Raw genomic sequence first — 23,491 nt, forward strand, 5'->3', positions numbered from 1 at the left:
GATGCTCGGTTTTAAATTTTGGAAACATGGGAATTCTGCTTTTAACGAATTTTGATTCAATGCATGTGTATTAAACTTATTTTGAATCCAGTCTTCAAATTTCAGGGTTGCAAAATTTTCAATGTCCACCGAAATACAGTAAGAACTTTTGTTACTATTTCATACATGCTAAGAGCATCTCTCACAGATTCCGCAACCGCGCATCCTACAAAACGTGTATAAGGGCTTTTACGGGACGAAACGCGCTGAGACGGAATATATTCCACATCGGGATCGGAATTCACCACTATTTTGAAAGCTAGCGGATCGCGCCTTAATTAAACATAGACGGAGTTCGCCGGAGTTCCGCACTGAGTTCAAACAACTCCTGACGCTCCGGAGTACGGCGGAACGCCCGTCTACAGACTACACCCCGCTTCCCCTGCCCCGGGCCACCGTTAGCTCCATTAATGGTACTAGCACTCTGACTTAGTAGTAGTACATGCTAAGGGGAATAAAATGTTTGTGACTCGTGAAACTGATTAGGTGGCCGACTTTGATGACGGTGGGGCATGCTCGTGTGATGTACTCCCACTTTGCAACTTGTTTGCATTTGGCAACGGAAGCAGTAAGCTGTATGTTGATGATGTCAAGTTTCACTATTAAGACCTCATTAGTCCTTTGATCATGATGGCACGTGTTGTCGCGCCCGTCTTGATTTACTACAAATATTTTGGTACAGAGGGAGTAAATTATAGGAAACATGTAAGCGAATAAAGATGGATGGACGTGCGGCTTTAAAGTTTGGAAATATGTGAAATTTAAGAAATTCTTTCACAGTTCGATCTATCAAAAATCACTTACTTTTAATGAATCTATTCTATGTGTGTTATACTTATTTTGAATTCGGTTTCAAATGGCTTACAAAATTTTCGATATCCACCGAAATAACAAATTTTATTTGATATCTTGAACGACGTATTTGAAATTTGAAGACCATACACTAAGAAATTTGTTACTATTTCGAACCAGCACTATTTAGTTCTATCTTCATACAAACTAAGAACTCTAGCCCAATACACGAGACCACATAGTAAACCAAAAAACATATCAATGCAACATTGAATAGGAACGTACCTAGCTGCCAGCCGTGCTAGGGTTCCTCCTGTCTCCCGGCGGTGCCGGTCTACCTCGTCTCTTGTGGTCTTAGGGCCATGGAGGCGTGGTGGATCTCGGCCCTTGCCGTGGAGAGAGCTTCATTTTTTGATGCTTTTTAAAGTTTTCTTAGGGTTTGTGTTCCGCTCAGAGAGATGAGGCGACAGCGGCTCTCTGAAGATGGAATAAGGTTCCCCCGCCTAGCCTCGGTCTCGGTGGTGCTTCTAGCGTCATCGGAGGGCATGCGGAGGTTTGTCTTCGGCGCGTCTCGCGGGATTTGGTCGGCATTTGTCTTTTGTGGATCTACATGGATCCGGTCTTTTGTCACTCTGTGTTCATTGTCTACAGCTTGGATTCTTCCGATCTAAGCTTCTCTTCAATGGCGACGGTTGCTGTTCTGGTGCGCTAGTCATATAGGGCCTTAGCATGATGACTTTCTAACTGTCTACTACAACAGGTCTTGTCCGGCTCTAGGGTGGGAGGGGCGATGACTGCGGCGCGCCTTCGGCTCGCTTCAATGCTTGTAGTCATCATTAGGTGGTCTACCGATCTGGATGTATTTTTTTTATTTATGGTGTTCGTTGTACTGTCATGATGATGAATAGATTGAAAATTTTCTCGCAAAAAAAGGAATAATTATGTATGCAAAGCATTTTGATCCAATAAACTAAAAAAGAAAAAACTTTCATAAATAAGAATTCATGTTTTTATTTTCTTTTAACCATCCCTTAAGAAATACCTCACTCCAGGAACAAAACGTGTTGCCAAGAAACATCACGCCTCGTCAACACCTCCGCTTAAGCTCAGTGGTTTTTTTAGTCAAAATGAAACTTTATTTATTAGAAATAATCATTACATCGTTTGTGAGGATCATTACAATTTCATTTAGAGGCTCCTCAAACCAATCCGAAGTTGAAGAAAATCTAGCTAATCTAGCAAGTTCATGTGCTACTTTATTTGTCTTTCTATTACAGTGTTCGAATGTAGTCATGATAAAATCACATACATAGTGAAAGCAGTCATCGAAAATTGCCGCCGCCGCACCCGTTGATTGTCCTCCGTCCTGCATGGTCTCAATTACATCCAGATTATCTGAGTTGATGATTAATCGTTTGCACCCCGCCCTTTGCGCTAATGTTAGTCCAAATTTGAGAGCTAATGCTTCTGTCATCAGAACATCCGCGCAATGGTTGATCTTTCCATTTCCTTCTGCCATAAACTTACCTTTGTCGTCTCGCAAGACTGCCCCCATCGTACCCTTCAACATGTCATGGCCAAAGGAGGCATCAACATTGAGTTTCACGAAACCTCTAGGAGGACAAAGCCAACCCTCTTTTTTATGGATGCCTTTGAAGATGATGCATTTACAAAATTGTATGTAAGGGCTGTGATCCCCATTGATATCTGAATTGCATTCTGAGTTACTTCTTTGTGCACTAATTTCCGTCTCTCCCACCATAGATACCAAGCTGAAATAGCCATAATTTCTCGTACATTTTGGTACCCCATAATACGCAAATCTTGCTCTGGAAGAAGTAAAAGGTATTCCAATATCGCCTCCCCAGCACGATCAACCTCACAAGCTCTATCAATAATGTCCTCCATCCCTAGTCTCTTCCAGACCTCCTTTGCTTTAGTACATAGAAAAAGCATGTGTTTCGTGTCTTCTACACCCTGAGAGCAAGTAGGTGATAACCCACAAGTATAGGGGATCGATTGTAGCCTCTTTCGATAAGTAAGAGTGTCGAACCCAACGAGGAGCTAAAGGTAGAACAAATATTCCCTCAAGTTCTATCGACCACCGATACAACTCTACGCACGCTTGACGTTCGCTTTACCTAGAACAAGTATGAAACTAGACGTACTTTGTAGTTGTTGTTGGATAGGTTTGTAAGATAATAAAGATTACGTAAATAAAAAGTAGGGGCTGTTTAGATAAAGACACAACTAAGTTAGTTTTAGTAAAGAACTTTTTGTTACGAGAAAGTTATTTATCCCTAGGCAAATCGATAACTAGACCAGTAATCATTATTGCAATTTTATTTGAGGGAGAGGCATAAGCTAACATACTTTCTCTACTTGGATCATATGCACTTATGATTGGAACTCTAGCAAGCATCCGTAACTACTAAAGATCATTAAGGTAAAACCCAACCATAGCATCAAAGTATCAAGTCCTCTTTATCCCATACGCAAACAACCTACTTACTCGAGCCTGTGCTTCTGTCACTCACACCACCCACCATAAGAAAATCATGAACATATTGCAAACCCTACAGCGAGAATCCCTCACGTTTGCGCGACACGGAGAGCACCATGATACGTCCATTTTGCATCATGCTTTTATATCGATATTTATTGCATTATTGGCTATTATTACACATTATGTCACAATACTTATGCCTATTCTCTCTTATTTTACAAGGTTTACATAAAGAGGGAGAATGCCGGCAGCTGGGATTCTGGGCTGGAAAAGGAGCAAATATCAGAGACCTATTCTGCACTGCTCCAAAAGTCCTGAAACTTCACGGAAGTCCTTTTCAGAATATATAAAAAATACTGAGCGCAAGATGTTCACCAGGGGGGCCACACCCTACTCACGAGGGTGGGGGCGCGCCCCCTATCTCGTGGGCCCCCTGGTGGCCCTCCGATGCCCATCTTCTGCTATATGGAGTCTTTCGATGAGAAAAAATAATCATAAGCTAGCTTTCGGGACGAGACTCCGCCGCCATGAGGCGGAACCTTGGCGGAATCAATCTAGGGCTCCGGCGGAGCTGTTCTGCCGGGGAAACTTCCCTCCGGGAGGGGGAAATCATCACCATCGCCATCACCAATGATCCTCTCATCGAAGGGGGTCAATCTCCATCAACATCTTCACCAGCACCATCTCCTCTCAAACCCTAGTTCATCTCTTGTATTCAATTCTTGTTTCCAAGTCTGGGATTGGTACCTGTGGGTTGCTAGTAGTGTTAATTACTCCTTGCAGTTGATGCTAGTTGGTTTATTTGGTGGAAAATCATATGTTCAGATCCTATATGCATATTAATACCCCTCTGATTATGAACATGAATATGCTTTGTGAGTAGTTACGTTTGTTCCTGAGGACATGGGAGAAGTCTTGCTATTAGTAGTCATGTGAATTTGGTATTCGTTTGATATTTTGATGAGATGTATGTTGTCTCTCCTCTAGTGGTGTTATGTGAACGTCGACTACATGACACTTCACCATTATTTGGGCCTAAAGTAAGGCATTGGGAAGTAATAAGTAGATGATGGGTTGCTAGAGTGATAGAAGTTTAAACCCTAGTTTATGCGTTGCTTCGTAAGGGGCTGATTTGGATCCACATGTTTCATGCTATGGTTAGGTTTACCTTAATACTTTTGTTGTAGTTGCAGATGCTTGCAATAGAGGTTAATCATAAGTGGGATGCTTGTCCAAGTAAGGACAACACCCAAGCACCGTTCCACCCACATATCAGATTATCAAAGTACCGAACGCGAATCATATGATCGTGCTGAAACCTAGCTTGACGATATTCCCATGTGTCCTCGGGAGCACTTTTCGCTATATAAGAGTTTGTCCAGGCTTGTCCTTTGCTACAAAAAGGATTGGGCCACCTTGCTGCACTCTATTTACTTTTGTTACTTGTTGCTCGTTACCAATTATCTTATCACAAAACTATCTGTTACCTATAATTTCAGTGCTTGCAGAGAACACATCATTTCCTTCTGCTCCTCGTTGGGTTCGACACTCTTACTTATCGAAAGGACTACGATAGATCCCCTATACTTGTGGGTCATCAAGACTCTTTTCTGGCGCCGTTGCCGGGGAGTGAAGCGCCTTTGGTAGGTGGAATTTGGTAAGAAAAAATTTATATAGTGTGCTGAAATTTACTGTCACTTGTTACTATGGAAAGTAATCCTCCGAGGGGCTTGTTCGGGGTATCTTCACCCCGACCAGAAGAGCAAAGAGTTGCTCCTCAACCTATTGAACCTACTGAAAATGAAAATGTCTGCTTTGAGATTCCTTCGGGTATGATAGAAAAACTGCTAGCTAATCCTTTTGCAGGAGACGGAACAATGCATCCTGATGAGCACCTAATATATGTGGATGAAGTTTGTGGATTATTTAAGCTTGCAGGTGTGCCCGAGGATGTTATTAAGAAGAAGGTCTTCCCTTTATCTTTGAAGGGAGATGCATTGACATGGTATAGGCTATGTGATGATATGGGATCATGGAACTACAAACGATTGAAATTGGAATTTCATCAGAAGTTTTATCCTATGCATCTTGTTCATCGTGATCACAATTATATATATACAATTTTTGGCCTCGCGAAGGATAAAGCATCGCTCAAGCTTGGGGGAGGCTTAAATCAATGTTATATTCATGCCCTAATCATGAGCTCTCAAGGGAAATAATTATTCGGAATTTATATGCTCGGCTTTCTGATAGAAATCGCACCATGCTCGATACTTCTTGTGCTGGCTCTTTTATGATGAGGACTATTGAATTCAAATGGGATTTATTGGAAAGAATTAAACGCAGCTATGAAGATTGGGACCTCGACGAAGGTAAGGAGTCAGGTATGACACCTAAGTTTGATTGTGTTAAATCTTTTATGGATACTGATGTTTTCCGTAAATTTAGCACTAAATATGGACTTGACTCTGAAATAGTAGCTTCTTTCTGTGAATCTTTTGCTACTCATGTTGATCTCCCTAGGGAGAAGTGGTTTAAATATCATCCTCCCATAGAAGTAAAAGTAGCTGCACCTATTAAAGTTGAAGAAAAGACTGTCACTTATAATGATCCTATTGTTCCTACTGCTTATATTGAGAAACCACCTTTTCCTGTTAGGATAAAAGATCATGCTAAAGCTTCAACTGTGGTTCGTAAAAGCAATATTAGAACTTATACACCTCCTGAGCAAGTTAAAGTAGAACCTAATATTGCTATTGTTAAAGATCTCTTGTCTGATAATATTGATGGGCATGTTATTTATTTCTGTGATGAAACTGCTAGAATTGCTAAACCTTGTGCTAAAGATAAACCTAGACCTGTGGTAGGCATGCCTGTTATTTCTATTAAAATAGGAGATCATTATTATCATGGCTTATGTGATATGGGTGCCAGTGCTAGTGCAATACCTATTGACTTATACAGAGAAATTATGCATGATATTGCACCTGCTGAGATAGAAGATATTGATGTCACAATTAAACTTGCCAATAGAGATACTATTTCACCAATGGGAATTGTTAGAGATGTTGAAGTATTGTGTGGGAAAACTAAATATCCCGCTGATTTTCTTGTTCTTGGTTCCCCACAAGATAGCTTTTGTCCCATTATATTTGGTAGACCCTTCTTGAATACAGTTAATGCTAAGATAGATTGCGAAAAGGATGTTGTTACTATTGGTTTAGGTGATATGTCTCATGAGTTTAATTTCTCTAAATTTCGTATTCATCACCGTGAAGAGGAATTGCCTAGTAAAGATGAAATTATTGGTCTTGCTTCTATTGCCGTGCCTCCTAGTGATCCTTTAGAACAATATTTGCTAGACCATGAAAATGATATGTTTATGAATGAAAGAAGGGAAATAGATGAAGTATTCTTTAAACAGGAACCCATCCTGAAACACAATGCCTGTTGAAATTCTAGGGGATCCTCCTCCACCCAAGGGTGATCCCATGTTTGTGCTCAAACCGTTACCTGATACTCTTAAATATGCTTATCTTGATGAGAAAAGATATATCCTGTTATTATTAGTGCTAACCTTTCAGAGCATGAAGAAGAGAGATTATTGAAAACTCTGAAGAAGCACCGTGCTGCTATTGGATATACTCTCGATGATCTTAAGGGCATTAGTCCCACACTATGTCAACACAAAATAAATTTGGAGAAAGATGCCAAACCAGTTCGTGATCACCAACGACGGCCAAATCCTAAAATGAAATAAGTAGTAAGAAAGGAAATACTAAAGCTCCTTGAGGCAGGTATAATTTATCCCGTTGCTGATAGTCAGTGGGTAAGTCTTGTCCACTGTGTCCCTAAAAAGGGAGGTATTACTATAATTCCTAATGATAAAGATGAATTGATTCTACAAAGAATTATTACAGGTTATAGGATGGTAATTGATTTCCGCAAATTAAATAAGGCTACTAAAAACACTACAAAAAAGACACATTCGTGACATTTTGGGCCGACTGAATTTTTTTTGTCATACATATGACACTTCTATGATGATAATTGTGACAAAACCCGGTATCATCATAGATGTGGTGGGCTCCTACTTCTATGACAAAAAATCATGACAGAAAATGGGCTTTTCATCCTGGGCGGGCCGGAGACGCAGCTGCATGACATTCTTTGGGCCGTCCATGACGGAAAAAACCGTGGTAGAAGCAAGGGGGAGGAAAATTTCGGGGAGTTCCCGGTTACGGTGGGAGGTCGGGGGCCGAGCGATGCGCGTTTCTCTCGTACACGTACGCGCGTGTGTGCGAGGCGTTGGCTCTAACTGAACCCGAGCGAGGTGTTGGGCTCTAACTGAACCCGAGCGATTGCACTGCAGGCTACGCGTTACTGAACCTGAGCGATCGATCGATGGCTATTAACTGAACCCGATCGAGCGATTCCTTGGCTACTGCTGCTAACTGAAGCCGATCGATGGGATGAACAGTGAGCGTTGCGGGGGGGGGGGGGGGGGTTGGATGAACAATGAGCGGTGGCGTTGCCTCTGGATGAACAGGACCCCGTGGTGTGGTGGAGGGCTGGATGAACAATAGACGGTGGAGGGGTGCCCGTGGAGGGGTGGATGAACAGGACCCCGTGGTGTGGAGGGCAGGATGAACAGTAGATGGTGGAGGGGTGCCTGTGGAGGGGGTGGTTGAACAGGACCCCGTGGTGTGGAGGGCTGGATGAACAGTAGACGGTGGAGGGGTGGTTGAATAGTAGCCGATGGAGTAGCGCACAGTGGAGGCTGGATGAACAGGAGCCCGTGGAGGCTGGAGGAGGTCGACGGTGGATGAACAGTAGCTCGTGGAGGCTGGAGGGGGTCGACGGCGGAGATGAACAGTATCCCGTGGAGTCCCGTTTTGCGGTACGCCACACCCCTCCCGATGAACAGGACCCCCTTTGACCGTAGCGCTCCAACACAAGTCCGTTTCCTCCGTTTTGCGGTACGTCACACCCCTCCCGATCAACAGGACCCCCGTTTCGACCGTAGGAGGTCCGTTTCCTCCGTTTTGCGGTACGCCACACCCCTCCCGATCAACAGGACCCCCGTTTCGACCGTAGGAGGTCCGTTTCCTCCGTTTTGCGGTACGCCACACCCCTCCCGATCAACAGGACCCCCGTTTCGACCGTAGGAGGTCTGTTTCCTCCGTTGTGCGGTACGCCAGGCCTTGTTTCCATCGCCTCTTCCGTCAAGCCCTCCCGATGAACACGACCACGCATTCCGTTCCGACCCATGAACACGACGACGACGCTGTTTCTCCATTCCGACCCAGCCATGTACACGAGCCCTCGCCGTACGTATGCGCGAGTAGGCGTTCGAGACCCTGCCCGTATGTACACATACGTGGACCTATTTTCTTTCTTGCACCCTGGCCGCCTCTACTATGACACGTGCGCGCCTCTACATCCACCAGTATATATGTACGTACACGTTCGTGACCAGAATGACAACGCTACGTACGCTTCGACCAGGTGGGTCCCGACTGTCAGGCACTTCCTTGCCTGCGAAGATGTAGCTGGTGGGTCCCAACAGTCAGGGGGGCGAAATACGGTTGCCCGTTCAGTGGGTCCTCGCTGTCAGGTGGAGGAATAATTATTTTGCATGTAATAAGGAGGCACTTCCTTGCTGCGGCCGTGGACCCAGCTGTCAGCCTCTCCACGTACAGTCCACGTCCGATGGAAGTCGTTCCTTGACCACGTTGACCACGCCGCCCCGAGAGCACCAGGGCGGTGGACGACAGCGAGGCCTAGGAAGGGGACGACGCGGAGCCGGGGAAGACGCGACAGTGGATGCCCACGCGTAGAGGAGTACGAGGGTTCACTGGTTCACTGCGGTGTGAGGCTGCCGTCGCCGCAAAATAACAGGGGGTGTGGGTGAGTAGAGGGATGGCCTGGCCAGCGGTGGGAGTAGTAGGGGGCGGTGAGGCCTCCGCCGCATCGTAGCCGGCCACGGGAGGCAGGAGCACGAGGCACGGCCGACGCTGGTTTGGACGGCTGGAGCAAGAAGACCAGAGGTTGAAGAAGCACTACGGCCGTTGGATGGACATCATACGGTCACTGGAGCTAGAATCGTGCATATTGACTAAGTTGACAAAGCCCTCCGTCCCCGTCAACTTAGTAGGCCCACAAGTCAGCCTCCCAGCAAGGTGGGTCCCAGCTAGCCGGGGGAGTATTCATTTTTTTGTGCGTAATAAGGAGGCACTTCCGGTGGGTCCGAGCTGACAGCGAGGGGAACGTTTTTTTTGCGAAATACGGTGGCCCGTCCGGTGGGTCCCAACAGTCAGGGGGAAACGATTTTTTCGCAAAATACTGGTGGCCCGTCCGGTGGGTCCCCGCTGTCGGGTGGAGGAATAATTATTTTCCGCGTAATAAGGAGGCACTTCCTTGCAGCTGCCGTGGACCCAGCTGTCAGCCTCTCCACGTACAGTATTCTTCCGATGGAATTCGGTCGTTGACCACATTGACCACGGCGCGCCGACAGCACCACGGCGATGGACGACGGCGAGGCCTAGGAAGGGGACGACACGGAGCCGAGGAAGACGCGGCAGTGGATGCCCACACGGAGAGGAGTACGAGGGTTCACTGATTCGGCTGCGCTGCCGTCGCCGCAGAATAACAGGGGGTGTGGGTGAGTGGAGTGGAGGGATGGCCTGGCGAGCGATGGGAGTAGTATGGGGGCGGTGAGGCCTCCACGGCAGCACAGCCGGCCACGGGAGGCAGGAGCAGGCGGCATGACCGGCGCTGGTTTGGGCGGCTGGAGCAAGAAGACCAGAGGTTGAAGAAGCACTACGGCCGTTGGATGGACATCGTACGGCCAGTCGAGCTAGAATCGTGCATATTGACTAAGTTGACAAAGCCCTTCGTCCCCGTCAACTTAGTAGGCCCACTATACTGGGTCCCAGCTAGCAGGGGGGTATTCATTTTTTTGTGCGTAATAAGGAGGCACTTCCTTGCGTGCGAAGATATAGCTGGTGGGTCCGAGCTGTCAGCGGCGGTAACATTTTTTTCGCGAAATACAGAGGCCGTTTCGGTGGGTCCCAAATGTCAGGTGGAGGAAATCATTATTTTGCGCGTAATAAGGAGGCATTTCCTTGCGTGCGGCCGTGGACCCAGCTGTCAGCCTCTCCACGTAGAGTCCACTTCAGATGCATGTCGGTCGTTGACCATGCTGACCACGCCACGCCGAGAGCACCAGGGCGGTGGACGACGGCGAGGCCTAGGAAGGGAACGACACGGAGGCAGGGAAGACTCGGCCGTTGTTTTTGTTTCCCACGCGGAGGGGAGTACAACTATACGAGGGTTTACTGGTTCGTCTGCCGTCGCCGGAGAATAACAGCAGGTGTGGGTGAGTAGAGGGATAGCTAGGCCAGCGATGAGAGTACGGTGGGGCGGTGAGGCCTGCGCGGCAGCACAGCCGGCCGCGGGGAGGAGGGAGCAGGCAGTCCCGCCGGCGCTTGTTTGAGCGGCTGGAGCAGGAAGAGCAGAGATTAAAGAAGCACGACGGCCGTTGGATGGACATCCAACAGTATACAGGCCATCTGTGGAAAGCCTCAAATCTGTGGAAAATAGCATACAGCCCATCTGCCATTATTTCAAATAATTTACAGCCCATTTGCTAATTCTTACATGTTTTTTTGGAGCCCATATTCTTTATGTTAGCATTACAAAGCCGCGGTTAAAAAATTATACGAAATTTTGCATATGTCGGTGCGGTCTGAACTGTTTTAATCCCGAAATTTCGAGTCACATTTATACTGATTTTAAAAATAAATGTATATCAATATAAAATCCAATAAATTGTCCACGCATAAAAATCAATGCAATTTAAAATCTCGAAATGAAAAAAAGATATTTGAAAATAATTGCCGGTTTGATGTGTTTTAAAAATGTACATGCCATTTCTCATTATTGATAGGCCATTTTCTCGGCCAGCCGAATGAAGCTCTTCTCGTCTTGAAAGATTTGCAGCCCAACAGGCCTGATAAAGCAACTTACTTGATAAATCACAAAAAAACTGGGCTAGCCATTTTCAGAAAGAAAAAAAACTACTGGGATGGTCTGTGGTAAACATAAAAGAAAAGGCTGTCTAGACAGGCCAGAGTGTCCCGCACAGCCCAGTTGACACCCTGCTTCCGTCTCAAAAACAAATTAGATAAATGTCACTCCAATTATGGCGATTCATAAAAATGCCACTGCAATTTCCAAACTTTGAAAAATCCCAGTGCAATTTTTGCAAACTTTGAAAAACGCCACTGCAGTTTGCAAACTTTGAAAAACGCCACTCCAGACTTCGAAAAATGCCACTAGAAATGGCATGAAATGGCATTTTTCAAAGTTTGGAAATTGCAGTGGCATTTCTCGGATACACCAGACTTGGAGTGGCATTTATCAAATTAACCCAAAACAAAAATAACTGGGCGAGCTGCTGGGTCTCTGGTGTCAGCCGCTCGTTGTGCAATTCTCTCGTTTATTGACTACGTTGACAATGGCATGGGACCCAGATGTCAGAAATCCACTAGGAGGAGCCATTTTTTTATTGGCTTGAAATAAGGAGGCACTTGCTTGCGAACTGCCATGACCTTGGCGGGTCCCTGCTGTCATCCTCTCCACGTACAATCATCTCCTGATTGTGTACGCGTCAACTTGCTAGGCCCACAAGTCAGCCTCTAAACCGTGGAGGACAAATACAACCCATTTAAAAAAATAACATCCCATTCCATACGTTCAAACGGAAAGTTCAACATTCAGACCAAAGTAACAGGTCTGATCCACATATAGAGTACTGAACTTCCACGTTGACAACCATCATAGCCAAGTTAACTATCTACTCCCACTAACACTCTAGTAGCATACAAGTACTAACTTACTCTTAGCTAACTAGATGATGCCGACCGCCATCTGCTGTCCATGCTAAACGCCGGCACCAGCGTCCTCCGCATCGCCTCGGACTTGCCAGAGGTGCGATAGGAGGCACTTTCTTGCATACGAGCTTGTCAGTTTCTTCGGAGGTAGGCATTTTTATTCAAAAAACTGCCACTTCGCATCTTGCGTTGCAAATAAAACTGCCAGGAGCGCATTTGTAGGCTAGCTAGTGATCGATCAGTAACTTGTAAACACTAAGCGAACAAAAATAAGTAACTGTTAATGCATCTCAATGACTCACAGATCATATACAAATATGTAGCTCCAAAAGCAAAGATCAGCCACTTCGGATCTTGCGTCGCAACTAAAACTAACTAGTACGATTCCCATACATAAGATCAACATGTTAATGCATCTCAATGACTCATAGATCATATACAAATATGTAGCTCCAAAAGCAAAGATCTAGAAAAAACATCTGTTCTTCCTACTAACATGGATGCTTCTATTGGCCAACATTCAGTACAGACTGAAAGACAAATTTGTTTGTGAAGTCTACAATTCCTCTTGCAAACATAAGTGGTTTCACCAACAGCTGGAACCATGAGAATGAACCAGACATGATGGAGGAACATGCACTGCAATATGATTTGGTCTTCCCTCGATCACACTGCGAGACTATTTTCGGAATACAAACTTTAACTTAGGCAAAATGATGTCCATTGTATAATCAGACCAAAGCAATGAAGCACCTAGTGTTGGCCAATAAATAGTACAATACTACTTTTCTGCAGTCCATGAAGTGACTATCCAATCTTTCTGTGTCTATTTTCAAATGGCACTGCATGCAGTGACTATAGTATTCTCTTGTGCAGTTCAACCAAAATTGCGGGCACTTTGTTGGTTTGCCAAATAGCAACGGGCAGACATCTCTGTCTGCACAAATATCAAGCAGCTAGTAAATATATACCACACCTTGTATTTTTGGTTTAAACATGTCTCTTCCGCTTAGCATCTGTCATGTTCTGCACTGGACAATCTGACACAATTATGTTTTGCCCTGCACAATTTCATACTGAATTGATTTGCTGGTTCAGAGCACAAATGTAGCGCCTATTCTTCATCAGACCAAGGATATCCATGTTCGCAGTGATGGAAGAGGTGAAATCGATACAACCGAAATTGAGCATCCAATCATTGAATCCTGTCCTGCACCTCCAATGTAGGTCCACCCTACCAATAAATTCACATGCAAACCACTAGTATTACTATCTAATGACAGTACAAAAAGAGTGGCAAGATAGTAGCAAACCATGTACCTTCATAATGAACATCTCATAGTGCCACCAATTGGATATAAAGGTTGGGAAAAAACATGCTCCTAATGTTGAACCAGTTGGACTTTTTGTACAGTTCCACTAAAATCGAGCATCCCTGTTTGCATAGATATTGAAAGTGTGATTACTCTAAAAGTGGCACTAGTTGAAGCATAGACTCACAAATATAAGCATTCCAATTTCTTAATGGGAAAAGGTAGCAAGACTGTTTCTAACCACCTTTTTGAAGGAATAAATAAAGCAACAGCGGCTGATGTGAGGAAGGCATACATAGTTTTTTCCTGGAAAAGTGAGCCATTCCTGACCTTTCCTCTTCTTTTAAGCAAATTTTGTGCAGTTCTACTAAAATAAAATGCCATCACCGCCTTGACAATTCAGTGACACTGTACAAAAGGAAATGACTTAACATTACATCATGATGTCAGGTATGTAGTCGACAGACATTAGAGACAAACATACAGACCTCCTCAAGAGAACAACCCAAGGAGGAGGTGCCCACTCTTGACCTTTCCTCTTGTCTTCATAATTTTCTATGCAGTTTAACCAAAATAAAATGACATCAGCGCCTTGGCATTTTGGTGACACTGTACAAAAAATTAACTTATCTCATGAAAGTGAGGTATGTAATCTATAAGCATTAACAGTGCAAAAATCTGACGGGAGTAACAAGTTTCATCGTTGGTATACTGGCTGTGCAACAGCATTAGAATGCCTTATAGCTGAAAAATCTTTAATACATCCACAATCAACAACTAACCCTGAAATAATCTAGTGACATTAAATGGCATTGCTTAAATTTATGGGTGGCATTAGACTGAGAGCGGCATTAGTTAAATGTGGCATCACTTTAGCAGTAGCATTGCTTGACTTGACTGCTGGCGTTATACTAACAGCAAAAAAGTGGCAATAAGAGCATGGGAGGCACCAGTACGATGTACCTCCACGGACACAGAGTGGTGAGGGAGGTATGGTTGCCCAGAGCAACAAATATCCAGGCAGCATATGTGGATTACGGTCCCATTTTTGTTCTCTTTAGCCACCTTTTTCCTATGCGAGGACAACAAACCGATCGACCTGGTCATTCTCTATTGCGTTGTCATGCCTTTCTACCCTTCTTCAACCAAGAGACACGAGACTCGTTCCTTAGCTACTGATTTTCCCCTTTTCAACCTAGATGCGGGTTCGATGCCTACTCTCTTGGACAGTACAGTCTCCCTTCATTTCCTTATTCAACCCAGACATGGATTAGTCTGCATGATGTCACAGCCCCAGTTCAGGCCTTGCCTGCCTTTGCTTTAGCCTCCATGCATCATGTCTAAATTTTATGAAACTTTGAAATGGGGGCTGATAAACCCTGGCAGCAAATGAAATTCAACTAGGGTCCAAATAAATCATTTTCGCTGAACCCAAAATGCCCTTCTAAAATGTTCATCATCTCTGCCTTGGTTTAGAACCTATGACAAAAATGGTGCACACTTTTCTAGGACAACAGAGGGTCACTGAATTAAATCACATGCTACTTGCAATTGGGCATTTAAATGCTATATATTATCTTAAGTGCTCAATTAATTTTGAACTTAAGTGTGGGCTGTTAGGAATAATCCTAACAGAGCCCACAATTATTTTCAGGATTTTTGGAAACGTTTTGGTATTTTTAATAAAGCTCAGAAGTTACAGAAAAATAGAAAACAGAATTTAATTAGAAGAGAGACAGAGAAGTCCTTTGGGCCACTTACCTGACAGCCTACCTCTCGGCCCACTAATGTGCTAGGCCCAGCCCACCTGGCAGCCCAGCCACCTGGCTGGCCCACCGAGGGCAGGGGCGTCTTCTTCCTCCTGCCAGAAGGCAGAGGAGAAGACAGCCACGGCATCGCGGCGTGCCATGCCGGCAGCTGCCTGCCTGGCTGCCCCCTCGTCGCCCTGGACTCCCTCTACGACGCCACGCTGCCCCTGGACCCCCTCGACCGCTCCCCGCTCTCCCTGCCTCACCTCTCTCGCTCTCTCACCCGAAGCCGAGTGAGCTCGCCGCCGCCGTTCGCACCACCGCGGCCATCGCCTCTCCCTCGACCTCTTGGGCGGTCCAGAAGCTCCGCCACGACGCCCTCTTCCTCCTCGTCGAGCTACGCCTCACCGGGAGCTCTGCATCGCCGTCCCGCCATCGTCTTCCTCCTCGGGTCGTCGGAGTTTGTCTCCGCCGTTCTGCCTGCACCGGACTTTCCCCGAGCCGCTGAGACCTCCTCCGGCCTCGCTGTGAGCTTCTCCACCTCCTCCCCTTGCTCCCGTGCTCAGCTTCTCGCCGCAGCCATTGTTTCGACGATGACCGGATCGCGCCGCCGCCTGAGCTCCTCACCGCCATGGCCACGGTCACCGTAACCTCTAACCGAGCTCACCCACGTGCTCGCCGTGACGTGTAGGTGCCGTGGGAGCCAAGCACGCAACCCCACGGCCACCATAGCCTCGTCCCCGAGCTCGGCCGAACTCCGGCCACCGCACTCGTCGTTGCCACCGCCGCTATAGTCCACTCCGCTCCCTCCCGTGGCCACCACTGGATGCGCGCGTGTGCCAGCAACCCATAGCCGCAAACCTCGCCCGAAACCGTCGCCCGTAGCTCAATCCCGAGCGGACTCCGCCGCGGCTTGAGGTCGCTGCCGGCCAAACTCCGGCATGCTGACGTGGCCGCGTAATTAGTGCTAATCACCGCCAGCTAAACCACTTTTAGACGCTGACAACGGGCTCCGTAGCAGGTCAAAGCCCAAGTCAACGCGGGATTAGTGTCTGACTCACTGGCCAATGGACCCCACGGGTCAGTTTTGACCCTGTTGACCTTGCTGGCGTCGTGCTGTCATCATGCTGACGTAATAAGTGATTTTCTGGATTTCAAAATAATTCAGGAAATTCCAGAAAATGCCCAAAACTTCTAAAAATCATAGAAATTCAACCGTAACTCCAAATGAAATAAATTATATATGAAAAATCATCAGAAAAATTCAAGGAACCCATCTGTACCATTTTCATGCATGTTATAACAACTTAAGGCCACTGTTTAGGACAAATCAAATGAATGGTATTTAAATAACCACATGTGGAGTTTGAATTTGAACTTTGGGTTCAAACCAACTTCATTTAATTGTGTTGCTAGTTGCATTAGCTCAATCAACAACATATTGCCATGTCATTATCATGCATCATGTTGTGCATTGCATTGATTGTGTTCCTTTTCTGTTGCCGGTGGTTGTCCCCTCTCGATAGACGTTGGACCGACGTTGTGATCGTTGACACTGATGAAGACCCAATGATATCTTTGGAAGTGCCAGGCAAGCAAAACCCCCTTGTTCATTCCAATACAACCCCATTCTCTCGCTCCTGCTCTCTTTTACTGCATTAGGACAACAACGATTCATCTGTTACTTGTTGCGGTAGTTGAACCCCTTATCCTCTGCATGACCTGTCATTGCCACGGTAAATAGATGAAACCCACTAGCATGAGTAGGAGTTGTTTGAGCCCTGATGTGCCTACTCATTCATGCTTGTTTGTCATGCCTGCTATTGCATAGAGTTGCGTCAGGTTTGATTCATCGGGAATGAATCGGAGGTGTGTGAACATGTCCTACCGTGTGTGAGCTAAGTGTGTGAATATGTTTTTGGTAAAGGTAGCGGTGAGAGGCCATGTAGGAGTACATGGTGGGCTGTCTCGTTGCAGCCGTCCTCAGGAACTGAGTTCTGTGTCTGTGATCCATGAACAGCTACTACCACTCATTGGGATCCTTAATTGACCCTCTCGGCTTCTTAATCACCCTACTACTCCGTCCAGGAGTTGCAACTAGTTTCTGGTGTTTGTAGGTTATGTGTTGGCGGCCGTGCGTAGCGCTGACCCTAGGGGTGGGCTATGTTGCGGTAGATACACCGTGGCACGGTGTACCGGGCGCCCGTTTGGTGTCTCGGGAACCCTGTTCACATCGTTCGGGGCCGTATGTGGAAACCTCGGCCGGACTCCCTGCGGATGGAACTTGGATAGGCGATAAACCAGGACTAGAGACTTAAGTGTTTAGGTAGGCCGTGGCCGACACCCTCGCCAGGCTTCCGCTTGAAGGTTGCCGAGATACATGACGTGTATATGGTGGTAAGTGGTGGGAGCGTGTGTGAAGAAGTACACCCCTGCAGGGTTATCATTATCTATTCGAATAGCCGGATTCCTCGGATATGGAAACTTGGACCCCTTGCATAGTTCATAGACAAGTGAAAGTGGATACCCTAAAACTCGCAAGATAAGCGTGAGTGCTATGATGGCCTTCTCGTAGGCATACGGGAGCGGATCCATAGTGGTGTATTGAATGGTGAATATGTGGACTCAAGTGCGCCACCCCAAAAGAGTTGCTTGCAGTCGTAGTTCAGGTTAGCCACTGAGTCAAAGCTGGCTTGCTGCAGTTAAACTCCACCACCCCCTTTGTTGATACCGATGCATATGTAGTTAGTTCTGATGTAAGTCTTGCTGAGTACAATTGTACTCACGTTTGCTTAATTTTTTTTGCAGAGAGGCTTCAGTCTCGCTAGTAGTTCCGCGTGGACTTCGACGTTTAGCTTGATACCTCAGCTACGATCCTGTGTCCTCGGCAGGATCTGGTAGATAGTCAGGCTTCTCAGCCTTTTTCATTTGTAGATGTTTGTACTCAGACATGTTAAGCTTCCGCATGTGTTTGACTTGTATGCTCTGAATGTTGGGTCATGTGACCCATGTTTGTATTACCTCGCTCCTCGGAGCCTAAAGAATAAATACTCTGAGTCATAGAGTCTTGTTGTGATGCCATGTTGTATTGCACATATTGAGCATATTGTGTGTATGATTGAAATGCTTGGTATGTGTGGGATCCGACAACCTAGTGGTTTATCCTTGGTAGCTTCTCTTATGGGGAAATGTAGTCTTGTGCTTCCATGAGCCATAGTAGTCCGCTATAGCCCGGTTCACCGGAGTCCTGCTAGCCTAGCACTACTACTCCGGAACACTTGACTGGCCGGCATGTGATTCACTTCGTTCCTGTGTCTGTCCCTTCGGGGAAATGTCACGCGGTGACCTCCGGAGTCTTGTTAGCCCAGTGCTACAGCCCGGATTCGCACGCTGCTGACCGACAAGCTCGATGTTGATTCATGTATGCCTGTCCCCATAAGTTAGTGCCAATTTGGGTTCACGACTAGTCATGTCGGCTCGGGTTCTCTGTCATATGGATGCTAGCGACACTTGTTGGGTTTCGTAGTAATTTCAAAAAATTTCCTACGCACACGCAAGATCATGTGATGCATAGCAGCAAGAGGGGAGAGTGTTGTCTACGTACCCACGCAGACCGACTGCGGAAGCGTTGACGCAACATAGAGGAAGTAGTCGTGCGTCTTCACGATCCAACCGATCAAGCACCGAAACTACGGCACCTCCGAGTTCGAGCACACGTTCAGCTCGATGACGATCCCCGGACTCCGATCCAGCAAAGTGTCGGGGAAGAGTTCCATCAGCACGACGACGTGGTGACGATCTTGATGTACTACAGCAGCAGGGCTTCGCCTAAACTCCGCTACAGTATTATCGAGGACTATGGTGGCTGGGGGCACCGCACACGGCTAAGGAATAGATCACGTGGATCAACTTGTGTGTCTAGAGGTGCCCCTTGCCTCAGTATATAAAGGAGCCAAGGGGGAGGGGGGCGCCAGCCAGGAGGAGGGCGCAGGAGGAGTCTTACTCCTACCGGGAGTAGGACTCCCCATAATCCTATTTGGACTAGGATTCCCCGAGGGGGAAAGAGAGAGAAGGGGGCCGGCCACCTCTCCTAGTCCTAATAGGACTAGGGGAGGGGGGAGGCGCGCGGCCACCTTGGGCTGCCCCTTTCTCCTTTCCACTAAAGCCCATTAAGGCCCATATGGCTCCCGGGGGGTTCCGGTAACCTCCCGGTACTCCGGTAAAATCCCGATTTCACCCGGAACACTTCTGATATCCAAATATAGGCTTCCAATATATCAATCTTTATGTCTCGACCATTTCGAGACTCCTCGTCATGTCCGTGATCACATCCGGGACTCCGAACTAACTTCGGTACATCAAAATGCATAAACTCATAATATAACTGTCATCGTAACCTTAAGCGTGCGGACCCTACGGGTTCGAGAACAATGTAGATATGACCGAGACATGTCTCCGGTCAATAACCAATAGCGGGACCTGGATGCCCATATTGGCTCCTACATATTCTACGAAGATCTTTATCGGTCAGACCGCATAACAACATACGTTGTTCCCTTTGTCATCGGTATGTTACTTGCCCGAGATTCGATCGTCGGTATCCAATACCTAGTTCAATCTCGTTACCGGCAAGTCTCTTTACTCGTTCCGTAATACATCATCCCGCAACTAACTCATTTAGTTGCAATGCTTGCAAGGCTTAAGTGATGTGCATTACCGAGAGGGCCCGGAGATACCTCTCCGACAATTGGAGTGACAAAACCTAATCTCGAAATACGCCAACCCAACATGCACCTTTGGAGACCCCTGTAGTACTCCTTTATAATCACCCAGTTACGTTGTGACGTTTGGTAGTACCCAAAGTGTTCCTCCGGTAAACGGGAGTTGCATAATCTCATAGTTATAGGAACATGTATAAGTCATGAAGAAAGCAATAGCAACATACTAAACGATCGGGTGCTAAGCTAATGGAATGGGTCATGTCAATCAGATCATTCAACTAATGATGTGACCTCGTTAATCAAATAACAACTCTTTGTTCATGGTTAGGAAACATAACAATCTTTTTTTAACGAGCTAGTCAAGTAGAGGCATACTAGTGACACTCTGTTTGTCTATGTATTCACACATGTATTATGTTTCTGGTTAATACAATTCTAGCATGAATAATAAACATTTATCATGATATAAGGAAATAAATAATAACTTTATTATTGCCTCTAGGGCATATTTCCTTCAGTCTCCCACTTGCACTAGAGTCAATAATCTAGATTACACTGTAATGATTCTAACACCCATGGAGCTTTGGTGCTGATCATGTTTGCTCGTGGAAGAGGCTTAGTCAACGGGTCTGCCACATTCAGATCCGTATGTATCTTGCAAATCTCTATGTCTCCCACCTGGACTATATCCCGGATGGAATTGAAGCGTCTCTTGATGTGTTTGGTCCTTTTGTGAAATCTGGATTCCTTTGCCAAGGCAATTGCACCAGTATTGTCACAAAAGATTTTCATTGGACCCGATGCACTAGGTATGACACCTAGATCGGATATGAACTCCTTCATCCAGACTCCTTCGTTTGCTGCTTCCGAAGCAGCTATGTACTCCGCTTCACATGTAGATCCCGCTACGACGCTTTGTTTAGAACTGCACCAACTGACAGCTCCACCGTTTAATGTAAACACGTATCCGGTTTGCGATTTAGAATCGTCCGGATCAGTGTCAAAGCTTGCATCAACGTAACCTTTTACGGTGAGCTCTTTGTCACCTCCATATACGAGAAACATATCCTTAGTCCTTTTCAGGTATTTCAGGATGTTCTTGACCGCTGTCCAGTGATCCACTCCTGGATTACTTTGGTACCTCCCTGCTAAACTTATAGCAAGGCACACATCAGGTCTGGTACACAGCATTGCATACATGATAGAGCCTATGGCTGAAGCATAGGAACATCTTTCATTTTCTCTCTATCTTCTGCAGTGGTCGGGCATTGAGTCTGACTCAACTTCACACCTCGTAGCACAGGCAAGAACCCTTTCTTTGCTTGATCCATTTTGAACTTCTTCAAAATTTTGTCAAGGTATGTTGTTTGTGAAAGTCCAATTAAGCGTCTTGATCTATCTCTATAGATCTTAATGCCTAATATGTAAGCAGCTTCACCGAGGTCTTTCATTGGAAAACTCTTATTCAAGTATCCCTTTATGCTATCCAGAAATTCTATATCATTTCCAATCAGCAATATGTCATCCACATATAATATCAGAAAATCTACAGAGCTCCCACTCACTTTCTTGTAAATACAGGCTTCTCCGAAAGTCTGTATAAAACCAAATGCTTTGATCACACTACCAAAACGTTTATTCCAACTCCGAGAGGCTTGCACCAGTCCATAAATGGATCGCTGGAGCTTGCACACTTTGTTAGCTCCCTTTGGATCGACAAAACCTTCCGGTTGCATCATATACAACTCTTCTTCCAGAAATCCATTCAGGAATGCAGTTTTGACATCCATCTGCCAAATTTCATAATCATAAAATGCGGCAATTGCTAACATGATTCGGACAGACTTAAGCATCGCTACGGGTGAGAAGGTCTCATCGTAGTCAACCCCTTGAACTTGTCGAAAACCTTTTGCGACAAGTCGAGCTTTGTAGACAGTAACATTACCATCAGCGTCAGTCTTCTTCTTGAAGATCCATTTATTCTCAATTGCTTGCCGATCATCGGGCAAGTCAACCAAAGTCCATACTTTGTTCTCATACATGGATCCCGTCTCAGATTTCATGGCTTCAAGCCACTTTGCGGAATCTGGGCTCACCATCGCTTCTTCATAGTTCGTAGGTTCATCATGATCTAGTAGCATGACTTCCAGAACAGGATTACCGTACCACTCTGGCGCGGATCTTACTCTGGTTGATCTACGAGGTGCAGTAGTATCTTGATCTGAAGTTTCATGACTATCATCATTAGCTTCCTCACTTATTGGTGTAGGTGTCGCAGAAACAGTTTTCTGTGATGTACCACTTTCCAATAAGGGAGCAGGTACAGTTACCTCGTCAAGTTCTACTTTCCTCCCACTCACTTCTTTCGAGAGAAACTCCTTCTCTAGAAAGGATCCATTCTTAGCAACGAATGTCTTGCCTTCGGATCTATGATAGAAGGTGTACCCAACAGTCTCCTTTGGGTATCCTATGAAGACACATTTCTCCGATTTGGGTCCGAGCTTATCAGGTTGAAGCTTTTTCACATAAGCATCGCAGCCCCAAACTTTAAGAAATGACAACTTTGGTTTCTTGCCAAACCATAGTTCATAAGGCGTCGTCTTAACGGATTTTGATGGTGCCCTATTTAACGTGAATGCGGCCGTCTCTAAAGCATAACCCCAAAACGATAGCGGTAAATCAGTAAGAGACATCATAGATCGCACCATATCTAGTAAAGTACGATTATGACGTTCGGACACACCATTACGCTGTGGTGTTCTGGGTGGCGTGAGTTGCGAAACTATTCCACAAATTTTCAAATGTACACCAAACTCGTAACTCAAATATTCTCCTCCACGATCAGATCGTAGAAACTTTATTTTCTTGTTACGATGATTTTCAACTTCACTCTGAAACTCTTTGAACTTTTCAAACGTTTCAGACTTATGTTTCATTAAGTAGATATACCCATATCTGCTTAAGTCATCTGTGAAGGTGAGAAAATAATGATATCCGCCACGAGCCTCAATATTCATCGGACCATATACATCGGTATGTATGATTTCCAACAAATCTGTTGCTCTCTCCATAGTACCAGAGAACGGTGTTTTAGTCATCTTGCCCATGAGGCACGGTTCGCAAGTACCAAGTGATTCATAATCAAGTGGTTCCAAAAGTCCATCAGTATGGAGTTTCTTCATGCACTTTACACCGATATGACCTAAACGACAGTGCCACAAATAAGTTGCACTTTCATTATCAACTCTGCATCTTTTGGCTTCAACATTATGAATATGTGTATCACTACTATCGAGATTCATCAAAAATAGACCACTCTTCAAAGGTGCATGACCATAAAAGATATTACTCATATAAATAGAACAACCATTATTCTCTGATTTAAATGAATAACCGTCTCGCATTAAACAAGATCCAGATATAATGTTCATGCTCAACGCTGGCACCAAATAACAATTATTTAGGTCTAATATTA

The sequence above is a fragment of the Triticum urartu genome, chromosome 3A (genome assembly GCF_056163025.1).
Source record: "Triticum urartu cultivar PI428250 chromosome 3A, HENAU_Tu73, whole genome shotgun sequence".
NCBI lineage: Eukaryota > Viridiplantae > Streptophyta > Magnoliopsida > Poales > Poaceae > Triticum > Triticum urartu.